This window comes from Cherax quadricarinatus, unplaced genomic scaffold (assembly GCF_038502225.1).
Source record: "Cherax quadricarinatus isolate ZL_2023a unplaced genomic scaffold, ASM3850222v1 Contig50, whole genome shotgun sequence".
NCBI classification, from domain to species: Eukaryota; Metazoa; Arthropoda; class Malacostraca; order Decapoda; family Parastacidae; genus Cherax; species Cherax quadricarinatus.
Window position 1 is genome coordinate 182,501 of NW_027195076.1, and position 21,196 is coordinate 203,696.

Consider the following 21,196-nt stretch of genomic DNA (forward strand, 5'->3'; position numbering starts at 1 on the left):
CCAGTACATGATACAACTTATACAGACCATAGCTGACATCAATGTCATACTACTATATAGAAAGTACCTTGTTATGCTGAGCATTTCCCGCATATTAGGTCAGTTTTGTCCCCAGGATGTGACCCACACCAGTCGACTAACACACAGGTACCTACTTACTGCTAGGTGAACAGGGGCAGCAGATATAAGGTGACTAACAACCAGGTACCTACTTACTGCTAGGTGAACGGGGGCAGCAGTTGTATGGTTACTAACACCCAGGTCTACCTGGAGGGTATTCCGGGGATTAACGCCCCTGCGGCCCGGTCCACGACCAGGCCTCCCGGTGGACCAGGGCCTCATCAACCAGGTTGTTACTGCTGGCTGCATGTAGTCCAACGTACGAACCACAGCCCGGCTGATCCGGCAGCCAGGGGCCTATTGGTAATTCCCCTTATGCTTGGTGGCTGTTGAACAGTCTTGGGCCCCGGACACTTATGGTGTTTTCTCTTAGTGTACTAATGGCGCCCCTACTTTTCATTGGGGGTATTTTGCATCGCCTGCCCAGTCTTTTACTTTTGTAGGGAGTGATTTCTGTGTGCAGATTCGGGACCATTCCTTCCAGGATTTTCCAAGTGTAGATTATGATATCTCTCTCTCGCCTGCGTTCCAGCGAGGACAAGTCAAGTGCTTCCAAGCGTTCCCAGTAGTTAAGGTGCTTGACAGAATTTATATGTGCAGTAGAGGTTATCTGTACACTCTCTAGACCTGCAGTTTCACCTGCTTTGAATGGAGATGTTAATGTACAGCAGTATTCCAGCCTAGAGAGAACAAGTGATTTGAAAAGGATCATCATTGGCTTGGCATCTCTCGTTTTGAACGTTCTCATTATCCATCCTATCATTTTCTTTGCACTTGTGATCGTGGCACTGTTGTGATCCTTGAAAGTGAGATCCTCAAACATTACCACTCCCAGGTCCCTCACATTATTTTTTCCGCTCTATTGTATGGCCAGAGTCTGTAGTATACTCAGTCCTAGTTACTATCTCCTCCAGTTTTCCATAACGGAGTACGTAGTTAGAATTTGTCTTCATTGAATATTATATTGCTTTCCGTTGCCCATTGGAAAACTTGGTTTATATCTTCTTGGAGGTTAACCGCGTCATCAGCAGATGACAGCCTCATGCCGATCCTAGCATCGTCTGCAGAGGCTGACACGGTGCTGTGGATTACATCTCTGTCTATGTCTGATATGAGGATGAGGAACAGGATGGGGGTGAGTACTGTGCCTTGTGGAACAGAGCTTTTCACTATTGCAGCTTCCGATTTAACTCTGTTGATCTACTTTTTACTGCTAGATGAGATACGCAGCAGGTGTAAGATAACACCCACGTACCTACTTACTGCTAGGTGAATAAGGACATCAGGTGTAAGTAAACATGCCTAACGTTTGCTTCCGTGCTGGGGATCGAACCACAGACATTGTATATGAGGCGAGTGTGTAGCCAACCGAGCCACAGAACACCTGACTTATATTTTTTCAATGAGAGGGAGAGAGAGAGAGAGAGAGAGAGAGAGAGAGAGAGAGAGAGAGAGAGAGAGAGAGAGAGAGAGAGAGAGAGAGAGAGAGAGAGAGAGAGAGAGAGAGAGAGAGAGATAGAGAGAGAGAGAGAGAGAGAGAGAGAGAGAGAGAGAGAGAGAGAGAGAGAGAGAGAGAGAGAGAGAGAGAGGGTAGGGAGCGTGGAACAGACAATAAGAGGGATGGAGGGGTGGGAATGAGGGGGGTAATGGACCCCCACACAGGTCACACCACAACTGCCCTTCCTGTCCTATGCGCAGAAAATAACCCACCTAGCAGCCTACAGCACATTCCTGGCTTTATATAAGCAAAACTAAGTACAATTATTTCTTTAAAAATGCGTATACATGCTATTTTTATTTTGGAACATAGAGATGAGGTGAATTCCATCTGAGGTGACCGATAACATGTCATTTTCTGGTTTCCCAAATTAACGTCTGATTTCAAAATTTTGCTGGGTCCACTGCTGTTTTAGTTTGTGTCATTTTTCCTCAGTTTAGGTGATGTTAAACGATGGCTGAAGTTCTCAGTATATTTTCTCTGCCACCATCGGTATCTGGGTGAGACCAGCGGCACTTCAAGTTCTCCATAAGGTCCAAAAATGAAGAAAAATTTTTTTTTGGTCGATCTCTCGAGTAGGGTACCCGCAACGCCGGCCTGCCAACGTACGACTTAAGCTTAGTAAGCTAGTTTGGATTTAGGACAATGTACAAATGGCTTTGTAAACATAAGTTTACACATTCAAAATGGGTTTTTGATGGCACTTGGATGTCATGGCAGTATATATATAGTACATGATATAAATTTATGTAAATTACTTATTAATTTTATATGTTACAGAGAGCTGCGATTCTTTCAAATGTATTTTTTAAGCATAAGTTAGTGTTATATTTTTTCAGCAGTTTACAATAAATGCTGTATAGAGAACTGTATAATAATAATAATAATAATAAACTGTCTTCAAAATGATGCTGTACGACGTCCTGTACCCTTACCCATGAAATCAATGTCTTCCAGAGAATGTCTAAAATGTCGTTTAAGCCGCGGCATTTTACCAACAACAATGACAACTCTCATACTAACCTGAGGCAATAGAGTGGCAGTCGAAAAAAATAATAAATATAAACAAATTAAGGCAAATTATGAGTAAAGATGGCAATACCCGGGGCAGCAGCGTCATCCTGGCAGCAACAGTGAGGCAGCTTCAGTGTGTCTCCAGGCGCTGGTGCGGGAGGGTGTACTCCGCTTCTCCTCCTCTCATTACTCTTAAAAAAAAATCTTGTGTATACAAATCGAGTGATTTTTAAGGTTTAATGAACTTTAGGAACAGACTCTGTTGGTGATAGAAATTTATATTATTGAGAAACATCGAAGGATAATTTATATTTTGAAGAGTGACTTCCATGTGGGTCTTAATTTAAAGGTGAGTCCTAAAATTTACTCCTAAAAAAAATAAACAGGAGATTCCTTGACGCCGGTGAGGGGCTCTTGATCCATGGAACTGGATCTGATTTAACCTTTCCAAGGACCCAGTGGAAATAAAATCAGACTTATTGGGGGGAGGGGGTAATCCTAGGAAATTTACACTGATAAATGGTTTTGAAAACCCAAAAATTGGTTTTGAAAACCCAAAAATTGGTTTTGAAACCCCAAAAATGGTTTTGAAAACCTAAAAAAATTTTTTAAACCCCCAAAAATGGTTTTGAAAACTCAAAAATGGTTTTGAAAACGCAAAAATGGTTTTGAAAACGCAAAACTGGTTTTAAAAACGCAAAATTGGATTTGAAAACCCAAAAATTGGTTTTGAAAACTCAAAAATTGGTTTTGAAAATCCATAAATGGTTTTGAAAACCCAAAATTGGGTTTGAAAACCCCCCAAAAAAACCCGACAAGGTGAAAAATGAGACTCATGCATCATTTTTATTGAGGAAACGTTTCGCCACACTGGCTTCATCAGTCCAATACAAGAACGGTAGAAATGGAGGAGTTTGAGGTTACCTGGAGGTTATTCCGGGGATCAACGCCCCCGCGGCCCGGTCCATGACCAGGCCTCCCGATGGATCAGGGCCTGATCAACTAGGCTGTTACTGCTGGCCGCACGCAGTCCAACGTACGAGCCACAGCCCGGCTGATCCGGCACTGACTTTAGGTATCTGTCCAGCTCTCTCTTGAAGGCAGCCAGGGGTTTATTGGCAATTCCCCTAATGCTTGATGGGAGGCTGTTGAACAGTTTTGGGCCCCGGACACTTATGGTGTTTTCCCTTAGTGTACCAATGGCGCCCCTACTTTTTATTGGGAGCATTTTGCATCGCCTGCCCAGTCTTTTACTTTCGTAGGGAGTGATTTCTGTGTGCAGATTTGGGACCATTCCTTCCAAGATTTTCCAAGTGTAGATTATGATATATCTCTCCCTCCTGCGTTCCAACGAATACAAGTCAAGTCTTGAACCGATGTGTTCAGACTTATCTTGATGGTCTACCTGGAGGGTATCCCGGGGGTCAACGCCCCCGTGACCCGGTCCATGACCAGGCCTCCTGGTGGACCAGGGCCTGATCAACCAGGCTGTTACTGCTGGCCGCACATATCGACTCCAGGCTGAGGGACTGATTACGTCAAACTCCTTAATTTCTACCGTTCCTGTATTGGACTGACGAAAGCCACTGTGTGGCTAAACGTGTCCCCAATAAAGTTTCCAGTCTTCAATTTACACTATGGCGCTTGAAGCGCTGTTTCCCTTACGGGTTTAGAGCTTACTTTTAATATCATATGACCCCTACGGGTTTAAGGACCCAAAAATAGAAACTGATTTCTTTGGGTTATCGCTATTTTTTCACAGTGGTTGTTTTGCATATGTATACACACGCTTATAATCCCAATTCCTGTATACCCCTCAAGACCGTTGTAAAAGCAATAAAAATATGTATAATCTAATAAAAACTTGCTGAGCGAGCATTTCCTCCAGGCTTTTAGGAATTGACTCGTTTAGGAAAAAACTTGTTTGGGATCTGCTGTTCCTTCAGGGCGTCTTCATGCTGGTGAAGAGCTCTCTGTGCCGGGAATGGGAGCACCCTTCCTTTTACTTGGATCAAACGTGATTGCATCCCATTCCCCATGGGTTAAACGACCCCCTTTTAGAGTTAGTGCCTCCCTATGCATATAATAATAATAATAATAATAATAATAATAATAATAATAATAATAATAATAATAAGAAGAAGAAGAAGAAGAAGAAGAAGAAGAAAACAAAGGCCACGACGAAGGAAAGAAAATAATTATAATTATAATAATTATGATAATTATAATAAAACTTTTTCGGATATGCTGTAAATCTCCCGGGAATCTGGAGCCTAAAGATTTCTATGAGTGACATCAAGGCTGTCGTGGTTTCAAGTCGTGTTTATATAGCTCAGGTCACCGCCCTATAGCACATATGCGCCAAATTATGTTTTTTTTTTTTTAGCAAGTTCATTCCCTTTATGGCGGGTGAGGGTTGGTGGTATTTAGACGCTGGTGGAGGAGGCTCTAGCAAGGGAATTGTGGCTATCTTCCCCTGTCCTCGGATCTAACCTAATTTCCCAGAGGCTCCTTGAAACCGGTGGGGGGAGGGCTTTTTATGATAGGAATTGAACCTCTGTTCCCCTTCTTTGGATCAAACCTGAATGCTTCTCATTCCCCCCAGGCGCTGGATGCCACCTACGGGTTTAGCGACGCAACCCACACCGGTCGACTAACACCAGGTACCTATTTTACTAATGAGTGAACAGGGACAGTAGGTGTCTTATGGAAAAACGTCCCATGTTTACAGCCGTACCGGGGGAACGATCCCCGGACCTCAGTATGATCTGAGTGATGAGCTACGGGACTCAGGTGCTAGCAGATTGCTGGTGGCATCCTAGGGGCATTACCTGGAATCTACCGGGAGGGTATTCCAGGAATCAGCGCCCCCGCGGCCCGGTCCATGACCAGGCTTCCCGGAATAGGACCTATGGATCCCAATGGAAATAAGACTCATTGTGCTTGACTGGTATCTTGGGCTAACAGATCTCTGGGTCAGTAGGCCTGCTGCAGTGTTACTTCTTTCTTATGTTCTTATGTAATCAAGAGCTTTGTCTCCGGGAGCTGATGTCACATTTCATTAGTGGTGCATTTGTTTGTAAATGGCTCTCGATTAAAAAACTAGGAGCTACTCTCCCCTTCCTCGGAACAAATCTGACAGCCTCTCATTCCTTAGGCGCCGTATGATCCTCTGTGGGTTTAGTGCTTCGCTATGAATGTAATAATTGGTACAAATGGCACGTGACACCGACAGGTTGTTGAAAAAGACAGTATGCCAACATTATGACATTTTAGAGTGACCAGGGTCACAGGACCACCGATACAATACAGTATCCTAGTATCTGCAAAAAATAGTTCCCTGCAAAAAATAGTTCCCGATAATCGATAATAGCTCAGGCTTTGACAGTAAAGAAGTATTTTTTATTATTATTGTTTACTGTGTATAAATCAGAATCCTGAAAACTCAATATGTGACCTTAAGTTAATATGTAACGCAATTTATTTTGAAGTATTGCTGTAATCTATGGAAATAAATCACCTTTGTTGGCAGTGTTTGATTAGGTTAATTAATGTAGCCACAGTGTGGTGTATCGAATTTAATTAATATTATAAAAGACATATAATGACTGTGTATGGTGCGGTTGTTGCAGTTTAGCCTAACTTATTCTAACTTAGCTTACATTAAATTCGCTCTGTGATTGTTTTGCATGTGACTATTGTGACTTTTCTGTGGCTTATTTTTACCTTTGACTTTATTACCTGTCACCGTCGCTTATTATTTACAATACAAAAAGAAAGTAACGTACAGAGAACTTTCACTCTTCATGTATATATATATACATTGAGTTAAACATCTGAACTGCTGGGGGTGCTTGAGGTACCTTAACTGTTCGCTGGAACGGAGGCCGGAAAGATATATAATAATTTGCACGTGGAAAATCGTCGAGGGACTGGTTGCAAATCTGCACACCAAGATACCTAGAATGAAAGCAAGAGACTTGGCAGACGGTGCAAAGTACCACCAATAAATAGCAGGGGTGCTCAGCTCATTCCTGTGTACTTGATAAAGCCCAGCCTTGGGCGAAACGTATTATAGAAGTTCTCTGCTTGTGTTTCGTACGTACGACCAGCAGCAGCAGCCTCGCTGATCAGGCCTTGTCCACGAGAAGGCTTGGTGTGGTACTGGGTCAAAAGGGGGGTTGGCCTCCAAAAGTATCCTTCAGGTATGTAGATGAATGGTTCAGAGAACCGACAAGTTGATAAATTAGACAATTAGTTGATAAAATAGATAAGTGTTGCACATGTGTCTAATTTATCCTTCAGGTATTTGATCAACATGATGACCAGCACCGTCGCTGTTCAAGTACCACTTCGGTAACAAACACTTCAGATGGAGAGGAAAATATGGGTATTCAGAGGCGATATAAAATTTACACGAGTTTTTTTAAAATCTTATGAAAAGTACAGTAAAATCGAAGAGATTAGTTATTTTGACTAATAAATTTTTAGTAAAAATATTTTTATTTTATGGGTAAGCAGGAAATAGTCCGTAAAATGGCAAATTGCTAAGAGCTGTTAGCACACATAAAAACATAAGAAAGGAGGAACATTGCAGCAGGCCTACTGGCCCATGCGAGGCAGGTCCAAGTCTCCTACCGGCTTAAGCCAATGACACAACCTAGTCAGGTCAGGTCACATTCACTTAAGGAAGGAGCACGGCACCCAGGATTCCTTCCTGTTAAATCACCCACACGGATATACCCTTTTATGAAATACAGTTGTGTTAAGTGTACAAAATCTTCACGGTCACCCGTGAAAAGTATTTTCGTAGATAAGCTTCATCCCCCCCGTCCTCCCCATACGTACAATCTTATCATAATGTTTGCTTTTATATCGTAGATCCTCACTCAGAGAAGCATGTAATCGTTGAGAGATTATCAAGCTTATCACCTGTGACTATAGGCTGCAGCACCACAGATACTAATACTGTACCACGAAAGTGGAACTAGAGACTGATAGTACACAGACATTGTTCCATTAAAAAAAACACAAGTGACTGGAACAGTACACAAATAACCGGCACATAGAGAGAAAAGCTTATGACGACGTTTCGGTCCGTCATGGATCAGTGTGACGTATGGTCCAAGACGGACCGAAACGACGTCATAAGCTGTTTCTCTCCTATGTGCGGGTTATTTGTGTACTTTTCCATTAACATGGGTGTATAGACTCCAGATAACACAATAACGTGAATCTACAGATTGCAGTTACCACACAATGTGGTAACTGCAATCTGTAGTGAGTACCCCAATGGAAATTATCACATTGTTTGACTTTGACTCACGAAATCGTAATGACACGATTGCGAACAAACCATACCACGGGTGAGGTTTGAACCCGCGGTCAGAGAGTCTCTTCCAGACCGTCGCGGGTTCAAATCCCACCCGTGGTATGGTTTGTTTGACTTGATTCTGTTATCCCGACTGCAATCTATATATGATGTATTATATGTTAATTTCGGCGGGTTACCTGTAGGCGATTCTTAGTTTGGGACTGTGTCCCCTCCCTCCCGTGCGGTCCAGTCCTAGACTAGGCCTCCTGGTTGATGGCCTGATCAACAAGGCTGTTGGTACTTGTCACACACAGTTCAAAGGTTGGCACAACAGCACATAACACCTGGGTGTCCTTAAGACCAGTCAAATATAAACTTGTGTTTCAAAACTAAGGACACGTGCAACATTTAGAGCAGTTTATTAAGTAAACATTTAGCTCACTATGGCTTTGTTTGTCCTAGGATAATCCTAGTGAGAGAAACGTTACGGTAAATTTGAGGATATGAAAACGAGATAAGAGTTCAAGACAATCACACAATAGAGCGGAAGTTTAATGTGAAACACTTTAGACTAATAATATCAGAGGATCTTGCATTCAAGGATGTGGGGCAGCGGATCTCCAGCAGCAACAGCCTGGTTGACCAGGCAAGCACCAGATCAATTAATCGCCTGAGTCTCTGTCTTCATTTGGGCTATTATTGAGCGTAGACGAGAATATTCATCATAATATAGACCTGGAAGATTCTGGTGGGATCGGTGTCAAACCTCACCAAAACCATACAAACGATTACCATATATAATTTCGACAAATTGATGAATAATACGCTTAGCAATACTTGGGTATCGTTATTTGCCTGGAAAGTTTCGCTTGCACAACAGGCTTCTTCAGTTGAATATTAGTATTGACGTGATCGGTAAGTTAATCCTCGGTGAGAGACTGTCAGTCCCTCAAGCCTAAAGCAAAGGCACCGGCCAGACCTTCAATACTGGATACCCGGTGTTACAAGTATGTCATATTCAACATTGAATCACTCCATATGAAAGGAAGAGGCATGACAGACTGTGCAAGATATTTCAGTGAAAAGCAGGGGCCCGATTAACACACGGGATTTGCCAACAAACGCCTAGCTGTCTTCAAGTCAGTACGTTGTCATCCGGGCTGTGGTGCATCCGTGTTGGGATGCGGCTAGAGGGCACCAACAGCCTGGTCGTTTAGGCCATCAACCAGGGGGATGCGACTACAGGTAGCCTGTAAATAATTCATTGGGTTAAGTGCTGCACTTATATTGGTATTGATATACCTGTGCTTGTACTAAAATCAGATTGCATCTGTTGTTAGTTAAGGATAGCTTCAGTTCTTAAGATAATAGTTAAGGGTAGCTTCAGTTCTTAAGATAAAGAGCCCTTCACCAGCATCAAGGCACCCACTTTGCCCATTGGAAGGGCCCTATATGTTTAAAACCCGTTCCTGCCCTCCCCTCTTATGTATACATGTATACATACACTGGCTTCCTTACCTTAGCGTGTTAGTATGATTAGTTATTGGTTCAAGTCAGACCGAAACGTCGTTATAAAGTTTTTTCTTTCTCCTGTGTGTGGGTTATTTGTGTGCAAAACCCAGGTATTATGTTCATCTTCTTATTTGTATATAATTAACCCATAAATTCACCACACAGGTGTGAAATAGAGGGGAAGGTGAGGATACTTATAGTAGCGTCCTGGGAAGGGGAACCCGCGTGACCACACATTTGTTAAACCTATAACCTATTTCGAGCGTTTTTCAATCCTACCAGTCCTGTCTTCGGCCGAGCTTTCTTGCTACCTTCCCGTTCAATCAGGCTATTGCTATTGGCGGCTTGCTGACCCACATAGAAATGACAGCCTGGTTGAGCTGGCACTTGGCGGAGGGAGAGATCCAGTTTCCTCTTGAAGACTTCTGCGTTTGTTCCTGCATTGTTTCTGATATATGCAATTGGAGTTAATTGCTGTAAGGGAGCCAGTGTTATTTAATAACATCTGGGACAACTACGGCAGGAATAACATATTTGCCAAGGATGGGATATGTCTGTGATCAATTTCTAGTTTTTCTACCTTCGCAGTCCAGCCGGGGACCAAGATTTTTTTGGTAGAAGGCTTATTGAATGAGACTGTTGCTGTCCGCAGTCCACTGGCCCAGGAAACCATCACAGCCTGGTTGATCTGGCATCTGACAGTCACCTGTTCTGGCAATTTTTCTGATATTTGCTGGTAGCAGGTTGAATAGTTTTGGACCACGGATGTCGATACATTGTTCTCGTGTAAGAACATAAGAAATGAGGCCTACCGGCCCATACGTGGCAAGTCCTTGTCAAGCCCAAACCCACTAAAAAATATTTTGGCCTAGCATATTATTAGTGTTACCCAAGGAATAAGCTTTGATAGCCCATGGTGCATTCATTTATCTAAGATGGTCTGCACATAACTGTGCACTTGAGGATATTTGTCATACAGAGAGATTATTCGAAGTACATCGTCTTGTGCACAGGGCTACAAAGTGCTATCATACATTTTCTGAAACTACAGACGTAAGTCTAATTGTAATTCAACATGAGCTACTAAGTCTCTGCGAAAAACACACCTTAAGCCAGCAGATAGTGGAGCCAACAAGACTAGAAAACACACTTGACCTTATCTTCACAAATAATGAGGACCTGATAAGAGACATAAGAATATCAAAAACAACTAATTCCGATCACAATCTAATCGAAGTCCAGACGTACATGCATAGGGGTCCTGATCAGCAGAAAGCATGTACCTGTGAAGGTGTTTTCACAAAATACAACTTCAACAACAAGAACATCAACTGGGACCAGGTAAACCATGTCCTAAACGGAACATGTTGGGAAGATGTCTTAAATGACATGGATCCAAACCAGTGCCTTGAAAGGATCAACTTCCTGGTAGTCGAAGCATGTTCTAGGCATATTCCCCTAAGAAAGAAGAGCAGGAGTAAACTGGAGAGAAAAAGATGCTCCCTCTACAGAAGACGACGAAGAGTCACTGAGCTCCTCAGGAGTGCTAGAATATCTGATACACGAAAGGAGGCGCTGACCAGGGGAGTGGAAACTATCGAACTTAAGCTAAGTGACTCTTACAGGAACCAGGAGAGGCAGGAGGAGCTTAAAGCTATTAGTGAAATTGAAAGAAATTCAAAATATTTCTTTTCATATGCCAAAAACAAGGCAAATACCACATCTAGTATCGGGCCCTTACTCAGACAGGATGGGACTTACACAGATGACAACAAGAAAATGAGTGAAATATTGAAATCCCAGTACGACTCTGTGTTTAGTGAACCACTAATCGGTCTGAGGATCGACGACCCAAATGATTTCTTCATGAATGAGCCTCAAAACTCCATAAATGTATGCCAGATTTCCGACATTACCCTAACTCCGATAGATTTCGAAAAAGCCATTGACAACATGCCTATGCACTCAGCCCCGGGCCCACACTCGTGGAACTCTGTTTTCATTAAGAACTGCAAGAAACCCCTCTCGCGTGCCCTAAGTACACTATGGAGGAGGAGCTTGGACATGGGTGAAATTCCACAGTCACTTAAAACAACGGATATAGCCCCACTCCATAAAGGTGGCAGCAAAACATTAACTAAGAACTATAGACCAATAGCTCTGACGTCCCACATCATAAAAATCTTTGAAAGAGTGCTAAGAAGCAGGATTGCAAAACACCTGGATTCCCAAAATCTGCACAATCCAGGGCAACATAGGTTCAGGGCAGGTCGCTCCTGCCTCTCACAACTACTGGATCACTATGACATGGCCTTGGATGCACTGGAAGAAAATCAGAATGCAGATGTAATATACACAGACTTTGCAAAAGCATTTGATAAATGCGATCATGGCGTAATAGCCCATAAAATACGTGCTAAAGGAATAACTGGGAAAGTGGGCAGATGGATCTTCAACTTCCTAACAAATCGAACACAAAGAGTAGTGGTCAACAGAGTTAAATCGGAGGCTGCCATAGTGAAGAGCTCTGTTCCACAAGGCACAGTACTCGCCCCCATCTTATTCCTTATCCTCATATCAGACATAGACAGAGATATACACCACAGCACCGTATCATCCTTTGCGGATGATACTAGGATCTGCATGAGGCAGTCATCTGCTGAGGACGAGGTTAACCTCCAAGAAGATATAAACAAAGTTTTCCAATGGGCAACGGTAAACAATATGATGTTCAATGAGGACAAATTCCAACTACTCCGTTATGGAAAACTGGAGGAGATAATAACTAGAACAGAGTATACTACTGACTCCGGCCATACAATAGACCGGAAAAATAATGTAAGGGACCTGGGAGTAGTAATGTCTGAGGATCTCACTTTCAAGGATCACAACAGTGCCACGATCGCACGTGCAAAGAAAATGATAGGATGGATAATGAGAACTTTCAAAACGAGAGATGCCAAGCCCATGATGATCCTTTTCAAATCACTTGTTCTCTCTAGGCTGGAATACTGCTGTACATTAACATCTCCATTCAAAGCAGGTAAAATCGCAGATCTAGAGAGTGTACAGAGATCCTTTACTGCACGTATAAGTTCTGTCAAGCACCTTAACTACTGGGAACGCTTGGAAGCACTTGACTTGTACTCGTTGGAACGCAGGAGGGAGAGAGATATCATAATCTACACTTGGAAAATCTTGGAAGGAATGGTCCCAAATCTGCACACAGAAATCACTCCCTACGAAAGTAAAAGACTGGGCAGGCGATGCAAAATGCTCCCAATAAAAAGTAGGGGCGCCATTGGTACACTAAGGGAAAACACCATAAGTGTCCGGGGCCCAAAACTGTTCAACAGCCTCCCATCAAGCATTAGGGGAATTGCCAATAAACCCCTGGCTGCCTTCAAGAGAGAGCTGGACAGATACCTAAAGTCAGTGCCGGATCAGCCGGGCTGTGGCTCGTACGTTGGACTGCGTGCGGCCAGCAGTAACAGCCTAGTTGATCAGGCCCTGATCCATCGGGAGGCCTGGTCATGGACCGGGCCGCGGGGGCGTTGATCCCCGGAATAACCTCCAGGTAACCTCCAGGTATTCATCGCCCCCAGATTAATACTAACCTATCTGGCTCGTGGACTTTGTGGCATTCAGCGGGCATGCCCCTACTTTTTCGGATTGAAGTAGGTCTCTGTTCCCTCCAGAGAGGTTCCTTGATGTTGGCTCTTGATATAGGGAAATGGATCTGTGCTCTAATTCCCAGAATTAAACCTGAATGCCCTTCATCTTCCCCCCACAGGTGCTGTGTAATCGCTACTGGTTTAGCTCTCCCTCATAATAACAATAACTATAATAATAGGTCTCTGTATTGTAATAATATGATGTATGTTTTCTGCACGTACAGTTAGTCTCGGTTCGTCTGTTTTCTTGTGATCTGGACGGTTGTGTAGCACAAGTCAGGGAAACTTAGGTCACGCTTTTCTCTTTTTGCTGGTAGACCAATTCCTTTGTTTTTATAAATAAGTATTGTACCTAGTTATGTTTTCTAAAGTTGGCAATTCTCGCTTCTTCTGATTCCTAGTACTGCAACACTTATTTCCTCACCACACCTCTATTATTCATAAGTTTAAAGTCTTAAGCAATTCAGTAAGGGCTCCTTCGCCTGAACTGGCTACCGCTGTCACCTCTGCCAGAGAAAGATACACCCCTATTCTTGTATATATGCAATAAAATCACAGTAAACAGGTGATATGAAAAATAACTATTGTGAAAAAATTGTGAATTTCTCATATTATCAAGAAACTATAAAAATCATAGCACAACAGAAGGCTTCTAAGACTGAGATGTCACCTCATATGACCTTACACCCCAGTTGTCAGTGCTGCCAACCTGGTATGTGTGGGTAAGATAATAATGGTGGTGGTGATGTTATCTGCCATCCTAGTGTACAGATGCTGGTCGATATAGTTTTAATATTGGAAACGCCACCACATGTTGAGCTTGGTGTTACTAATGAATGATAGAGTCGGGTGTCAGTCCAGATGCAGTAGTGCTTCTGCGCGCTTAGCAACACTTTACGGTATCAAGACTCGAATGTAATCGCGTAATTATCGGTAACGATGTTTACATTGAAAAAAAAGCTGGTCATAAACATTTTGCTTTATTTACTGAATACATATCATGGGTTTTGGGGGCTAATATTGACCGTGGGATAGAAGCGAGTCTATATATATATATATATATATATATATATATATATATATATATATATATATATATATATATATATATATATATATATATAATGGGGAGCGCTAAACCCGTAGGATTATAGAGCGCATGTGTGGGGGGATGGAAGGTATTCAGGCTCAATTCACTGAACCGGAGCACAGATCCAATTCCATAGATCAAGAGCCCCTCACCAGCGTCAAGGAACCTCCCTTGAGGGGCAGAAGTGAGTCGAATCAAATGTTTAATTTGTCTACTTGATGCTTCCTTGACTCATTGTCCCCGCGACCCGCTCTCAGACCAGTCCTTTCTGATCAAGACTTCATTCACACTGCTGGCAGCACTCAGCCTGGCATAGACATCACAGCCACGCTGAGCACGACCTGTTTAAAAAGGAGTTTGACAAGATCTCCTTTGAAGATATGGGACTGATCGTATTTCCCTTTATGTTAGAGAGAAGGGTATTGAAAAGTCTCGGAACCTTTTATATTTATTGAGTTTTTTTTAAATACAACTGTTCATTGCGACATTTTACACCGTCTGCCGTCCTTCCATTTCTCGCAAGAAGTAATTTCAGCATGAGTATTTACAGCCGGTAAATCTAGTATTTTCCAAGCTTATATTATGATGAATATATTTTTCGTGTGCGTTCCAGGGAGTAATATTTGAGGAACTTCAGGTCTTCCCAATAATTTTAAGTGTTTGAGCGAATTCATAGGGACATTAGTAGTGTTCTGTACATTCTCCAAATCTGCAATTTTGCCTGCTATCAAAAGGGTTGTCAGTGTATAGGAGTATTCACGTCTAAAGAAAGCAAACGTCTTATAGAGTATCATTATCGGCTTGACATCTGTTCTTTTGAATGTTCTTGTTATCCTGTCTGATATTTTCCTTGCAATTGTGATAGCAATATTATGTTCCTCGAGCGTAAGATCATCCGGCTTGTTCACCCTCGGGGTCTCTTGCATTTTATTCTTACACTGATTCTGGCATCTCTGCGAAAATTGATAGTGCCGTGATTTGTGGTTTTGTACATGTCCGTTACGAGCACGAGACTTAGAAGGCCAGTACTGGGTCTAGAAAAAAGGAACTTTTCACTGTGGAAGATATTATTTTGTTTATTATTACTATTTTGGTCGATTTGTAGAAAGTGTTACATAACCCTGATCCTTTTTTTTGTGCACACATTTTATGCAGTTATACCATGATTATACACATTGTTTATACTCAGTATATACGTACATTCAGAGATACTTCGGTGTATACTCGGTTGTATATTTAGGAAATTCGCCTGTGTACAGAGACAAGACTACTTCTTGAAGCTTCTGGTGTGACCCGGTCATTGTTTAGGCTTCCTGGTTGGTGATCTTAATAGTCAGGCTATTGGTGCGTGAAGCATGCAATCCAACGTGCCCAACACAACCTGGCTGATCAGGAATTGTGTAGAGAAACCCGTCAAGGCATGTTAAGGGGGGGGGGGAGAGAAGAGGACTGAGGGAGCAGCCAGAAACAGCCTCGGGTATCTTACCTGAGGCTACCGGGTTAAGGTTGGCGGGCATCACATCAACTTGACTAGTTCCAGTAGCCTCTGGGTTGCTAACGTTTTTTATTGTGTGTGGTTGCTAGCTTTTTTTTTGTGTGTGTGTGTGTGTGTACATTGGTATTATCTTGAAGTATACCCAAAGTTAATCCCCTATAGATCATGTTGCGGCCGATTCCAGAGCAGCCCTCACTGTTAGCGCCTTGAGGAGTGAGCAAACGTAAAGTAAATACTGTTGGGGCTGGCTGCACGCAAGCCAACATAAACTGATCAAACACTTGTTTCAGAAACTTAGCCAAGTTGCCCCTAGCGGACAGTTAAGGGTATTGTCAATTCCCTTTATTTATCGTATGATTTTTATATTTTTAAAAGGTGGCCTTGTAGCCTATTGCATTCGCCTTTAAAATGTGACACATGAGCCAAGTTGTGATGGACTTGTACGCCTGCAGGCAGCAAAAGCCTGTTTGAATAAGCAGTGAAGGGGAAAGTCAGGCTTCTGACTAGGCTGCGGGAGTAGAACTCTAGAAACCAGTCACAACTATGGGGAGCTAACATAACATTCACGTACACAAAAACGATAGCGCCCAGCCACAAATGTTTATCCCGAGGAACGCCTCGGGTGCCCATGCGTGTTGCGAGCGTGTTCGTGATACGTTAGCTTGTTGGTGTAAGCATCGGTGGTGTTTCTGGGGGTGTCCCTAGGCTACATGACCCGACGACCGCCCGTGTAGGAATTTCCTCTTGGTGGGCACACACCTTGGCATGTCTGGGCAGGGGCAGGTTCAGATGTGAGTTGGTGCTGCAGGGTAGGATGCTTGCAGGTGCCTGTGGGGCCGTGCTCAACCTGCTTACCATCTTGATAATATTCCTTGACGGTGTTTGAGTTTCAAGCTAGAGCTTGTATATAATGTAAGTGCTTGAAGTTTTCTTGGCATGGTTTTAAGTTCGTTAGGTTTTCGTAGGTTAGGGCTGCAATTCACTTGTGCATTAACGTCACGAACACTGCTTTAATTCGTAAAATAGGGCATAAAGTGCAATATTAATATATATATATATATATATATATATATATATATATATATATATATATATATATATATATATATATATATATATATATATATATATATATATATATATATATATATATATATATATATATATATATATATATATATATATATATATATATATATATATATATATATATATATATATGCATACACACGAGTGTGTATATAAGAAAGCAACAAGTTAGGTAAGAGTGAATGAGTGTTTGAGGTGACTGAGCTACCATTGGTCACTATAATCCTAGTCAGCCTCACTTAGTCAGGTTCATAACTACAATATCGCCACAAATATTCATAACCATCACCATCATTCACAAACTAAAATGACATATATAAAATATAAATTCTTATTTTCTTTTCATTTGCCAAAAATTATAATGTTTAATTGTCGTCAAAATTATATTACTTGGGAAAGAAAGGCTTATGTGGAGGGGGTTAGCAATGATGTTAAGGGGAGTTACTGATGGTAGTTAGGGGGTTAGTGGTGGTGTTTAGGGGTAACGATGGTGGTGATGGGGTATGGGTTCCGTGGTGGCTGGCAGGAAAGAATGGGGTGTTGCTGGGGAGGGGGGATATTACTTCTCACTGGTCGGTTAGAGGTCAGGACTGTACCTCTCCCCCGAACACCCATCTCACCTCCACTTACCACTCCTCTCATTACCACACCTACACCACGAAGATGTGCTCCATGTAAGCGCACTGACTGGTAGCCAGCGTCAACAAGTGGGCGAGTCCAGGTAGTGCTAGTCTAGATGTCCTTGCTGGGGGTCAAACCACAGCTCCTGGCTCAACCTCTTAAGGTTCTGTTGACTAGTTTTACTGGGGCCCGGACTTTAATATCTACTCTTTTAGTGTTACCTACCTGGAGGATGTTCCGGGGATTAACTTGCCTGCGGCCCAGCCCGTGACCAGACCTCCCGGTGGATCACATACTGATCTACCAGGCTGTTACTGCTGACCGCACGCAATCCAACATACCAACCCACAGCCCTGCTGGTAAAGCACTGACTTTAGGAAGCTGTCCAGTTCCCTCTCGAAGAAAGCCATGGGTCTGTTAATAATCCCCCTTGTGTATGATGTGAGGCTATTTGAACAGTCTTGGAACCCTGACACTGTGTTTTTCTCTTAGTGTATTCACGGTTCTCCTGCTCATATATTCTTATCTTATTCCTTATCCTCATATCAGACATAAACAGAGATATACACCACAGCACCGTATCATCCTTTGCGGATGATACTAGGATCTGCATGAGGCTGTCATCTGCTGAGGACGCGGTTAATCTCCAAGAAGATATAAACAAAGTTTTCCAATGGGCAACGGTAAACAATATGATGTTCAATGAGGACAAATTCCAACTACTCCGTTATGGAAAACTGGAGGAGATAACTAGAACAGAGTATACTACTGACTCCGGCCATACAATAGAGCGGAAAACTAATGTAAGGGACCTGGGAGTAGTAATGTCTGAAGATCTCACTTTCAAGGATCACAACAGTGCCACGATCGCACGTGCAAAGAAAATGATAGGATGGATAATGAGAACTTTCAAAACGAGAGATGCCAAGCCCATGATGATCCTTTTCAAATCACTTGTTCTCTCTAGGCTGGAATACTGCTGTACATTAACATCTCCATTCAAAGCAGGTGAAATCGCAGATCTAGAGAGTGTACAGAGATCCTTTACTGCACGTATAAGTTCTGTCAAGCACCTTAACTACTGGGAACGCTTGGAAGCACTTGACTTGTACTCGTTGGAACGCAGGAGGGAGAGATATATCATAATCTACACTTGGAAAATCTTGGAAGGAATGGTCCCAAATCTGCACACAGAAATCACTCCCTACGAAAGTAAAAGACTGGGCAGGCGATGCAAACTGCCCCCAATAAAAAGTAGGGGCGCCATTGGTACACTAAGGGAAAACACCATAAGTGTCCGGGGCCCAAAACTGTTTAACAGCCTCCCATCAAGCATTAGGGGAATTCCCAATAAACCCCTGGCTGCCTTTAAGAGAGAGCTGGACAGATACCTAAAGTCAGTGCCGGATCAGCCGGGCTGTGGCTCGTACGTTGGACTGCGTGCGGCCAGCAGTAACAGCCTAGTTGATCAGGCCCTGATCCATCGGGAGGCCTGGTCATGGACCGGGCCGCGGGGGCGTTGATCCCCGGAATAACCTCCAGGTATATAAATATATATATATATATATATATATATATATATATATATATGTACATTATATATATATATATATATATATACATATATATATATATATATATATATATATATATATATATATATATATATATATATATATATATATATATATATATATATATATATATATATATATATATATATATATATATATATATATATATATATATATAAAGAATACCACCTGTGTGTGCCGTGCCTGTATACACTTTGAGGTGTGTATATATGAGACCAGGGATGTGTGTATATATACAACCAGGGTTGTGTGTATATATACAACCAGAGTTGTGTATATATACACCTTTGGGTGTATATATATATCCAAATGTTTTGTATATACATCCAGAGGTATGCGTATACACACACCTTTGGGTGTATATAGAGCCAAAGGTGTGTATCTACTTTGATAGCTATACACCTCTCAGTGATTTACTATATTTTAAGGATTAAAATATTATTGATATTAGTGCACAGGTGAATTGCAGATTTAATGACCCACATACATTGATTATCATTAAAACTAGCAAACTGTACTCGTTTCTTACTTTCTTAAGGAATTCCTTAGAAAAAACTTCTGTGGATTTTCAGATTGATTTTCATAGTGTATGAAAGGTTATGGCAGTAAAACAAAAGTGGTCTCTGACCAATTTTGGGTTATATCTCTGGTGTACCTGAGGCCATATCTACTTGGCAATCATCTGCTCTGCTAGGCTAGTATTTTCTGCTTGCAGGACCAGCAAACGGAATATAACTTTTATTGGCATATCAAGCGTTTAAAACTAAATATAGCATATTCATTTAGGTTATCATTATTCATCATATTTAAGTTAGATTGCATAAAGTTATAAAAACATTATAATCACAAATAAGTAGATTTAGAAAATCGCCGCTGGGACTTCTCAGCCAAAATCGACACCATGCCCAGCCCTTCTAGGGTAGGGTAGGTGCCTGAGCCGGAGCCTTTAGCTCATAAGACTGTCATTCCCATTAGCCCCTTGGGGCGGGGATGGCAGGCCAGAGAGGCCTAGCATGTGGCTAGGCCTGGGGACAGTTGGTCCCAAAGATGAGGAGGTACTTGTGCCTCCTCCCATGGGAGACTTAGGTCTCAGACACTCCCTAGAGAGGGAGACAAGGCCGGGCCACCACTTGGAAAAGGCCCGGGCCGGGAGAATACCGGCTAATCTTTAATAATAATAATAATTAGACACAATCGACACCATGCCCAGCCCTTCTAGGGTAGGGTAGGTGCCTGAGCCGGAGCTTTCAGCTCACAAGACTGTCATTCCCATTAGCTCCCTTGGGGCGGGGATGGCAGACCAGAGAGGTCTAGCTTGTGGCTAGGCCTGGGGACAGTTGGTCCCAAAGATGAGGAGGTACTTGTGCCTCCTCCCATGGGAGACTTAGGTCTCAGACACTCCCTAAAGAGGGAGCCAAGGCCGGGCCACCACTTGGAAAAGGCTCGGGCCGGGAGAATACCGGCGAATCTTTAATAATAATAATAATTCTCAGCCAAAAAAAAAAAGAAGGCCTGAGCTTGCTACCATCTGCAGCTCATAAGACTGCCATCCCCACGAGCCCCTTTGAGGCGGGGTAGATGGCAGACCAGAGGCCTAGCTTCTCCCTACGAGCCCCGTGAGGGCGGGGAATGTGGCTAGGCCTGGGGACACTTGGTCCCAAAGATGAGGAGGTACTTGTACCTCCTCCCATGGGAGACTTAAGTCTCGAGACACTCCCCAGATAGGGAGCCAAGGCCGGGTCACCACTACTTGGAAAAGACCCGGGCCGGGAGAATACCGGCGAATAAAAAATAAAAAAAATAAATTCTCAGCCAACTCAAGTTTTCCTTTTGAGAGTAGTACTGTTTTCCCAGAATAGTTTGTCGATTGGATTTAACATATATCTGCGTCTCACTCTGGTAAGAACCTTGATTGTTAGTTCATTAGATAGGCGATAATTATGGTGTGGTGTAACATTGGTAAGGTTTGTGAAGGTAGTTGTGAGGATGATTGTGAAGGTGGTTGTGAGGATGACTGTGAAGGTGGTTGTGAGGATGATTGTGAAGGTGGTTGTGAGGATGATTGTGAAGGTGATTGTGAGGGTGATTGTGAAACATTGTCAACTGGTCTCTGTGTGCTTTGTGTATTGTACCTAGACCAACTTAACACGGGTCCTTACAGTAGGGTTCTCATG

At 42.6% G+C, this 21,196-nt stretch overlaps 1 protein-coding gene across 3 annotated transcripts in view; it reads left to right on the forward strand.

Moving 5' to 3' along the window:
- The first annotated feature begins 2,770 nt into the window (after positions 1–2,770).
- Positions 2,771–21,196, forward strand: part of LOC128686957 (uncharacterized) — a 94,035-nt gene continuing 75,609 nt past the window's right edge. For 2 of the 3 annotated variants that reach the window (XM_053774263.2, XM_053774266.2), the window contains exon 1: positions 2,771–2,981. The gene's annotated coding sequence lies outside the window, so the exon portion shown is untranslated. Of the gene's footprint in view, positions 2,982–5,237; positions 5,296–21,196 lie in introns of all 3 variants that reach the window. The other variant, XM_053774264.2, reaches the window with a different exon arrangement.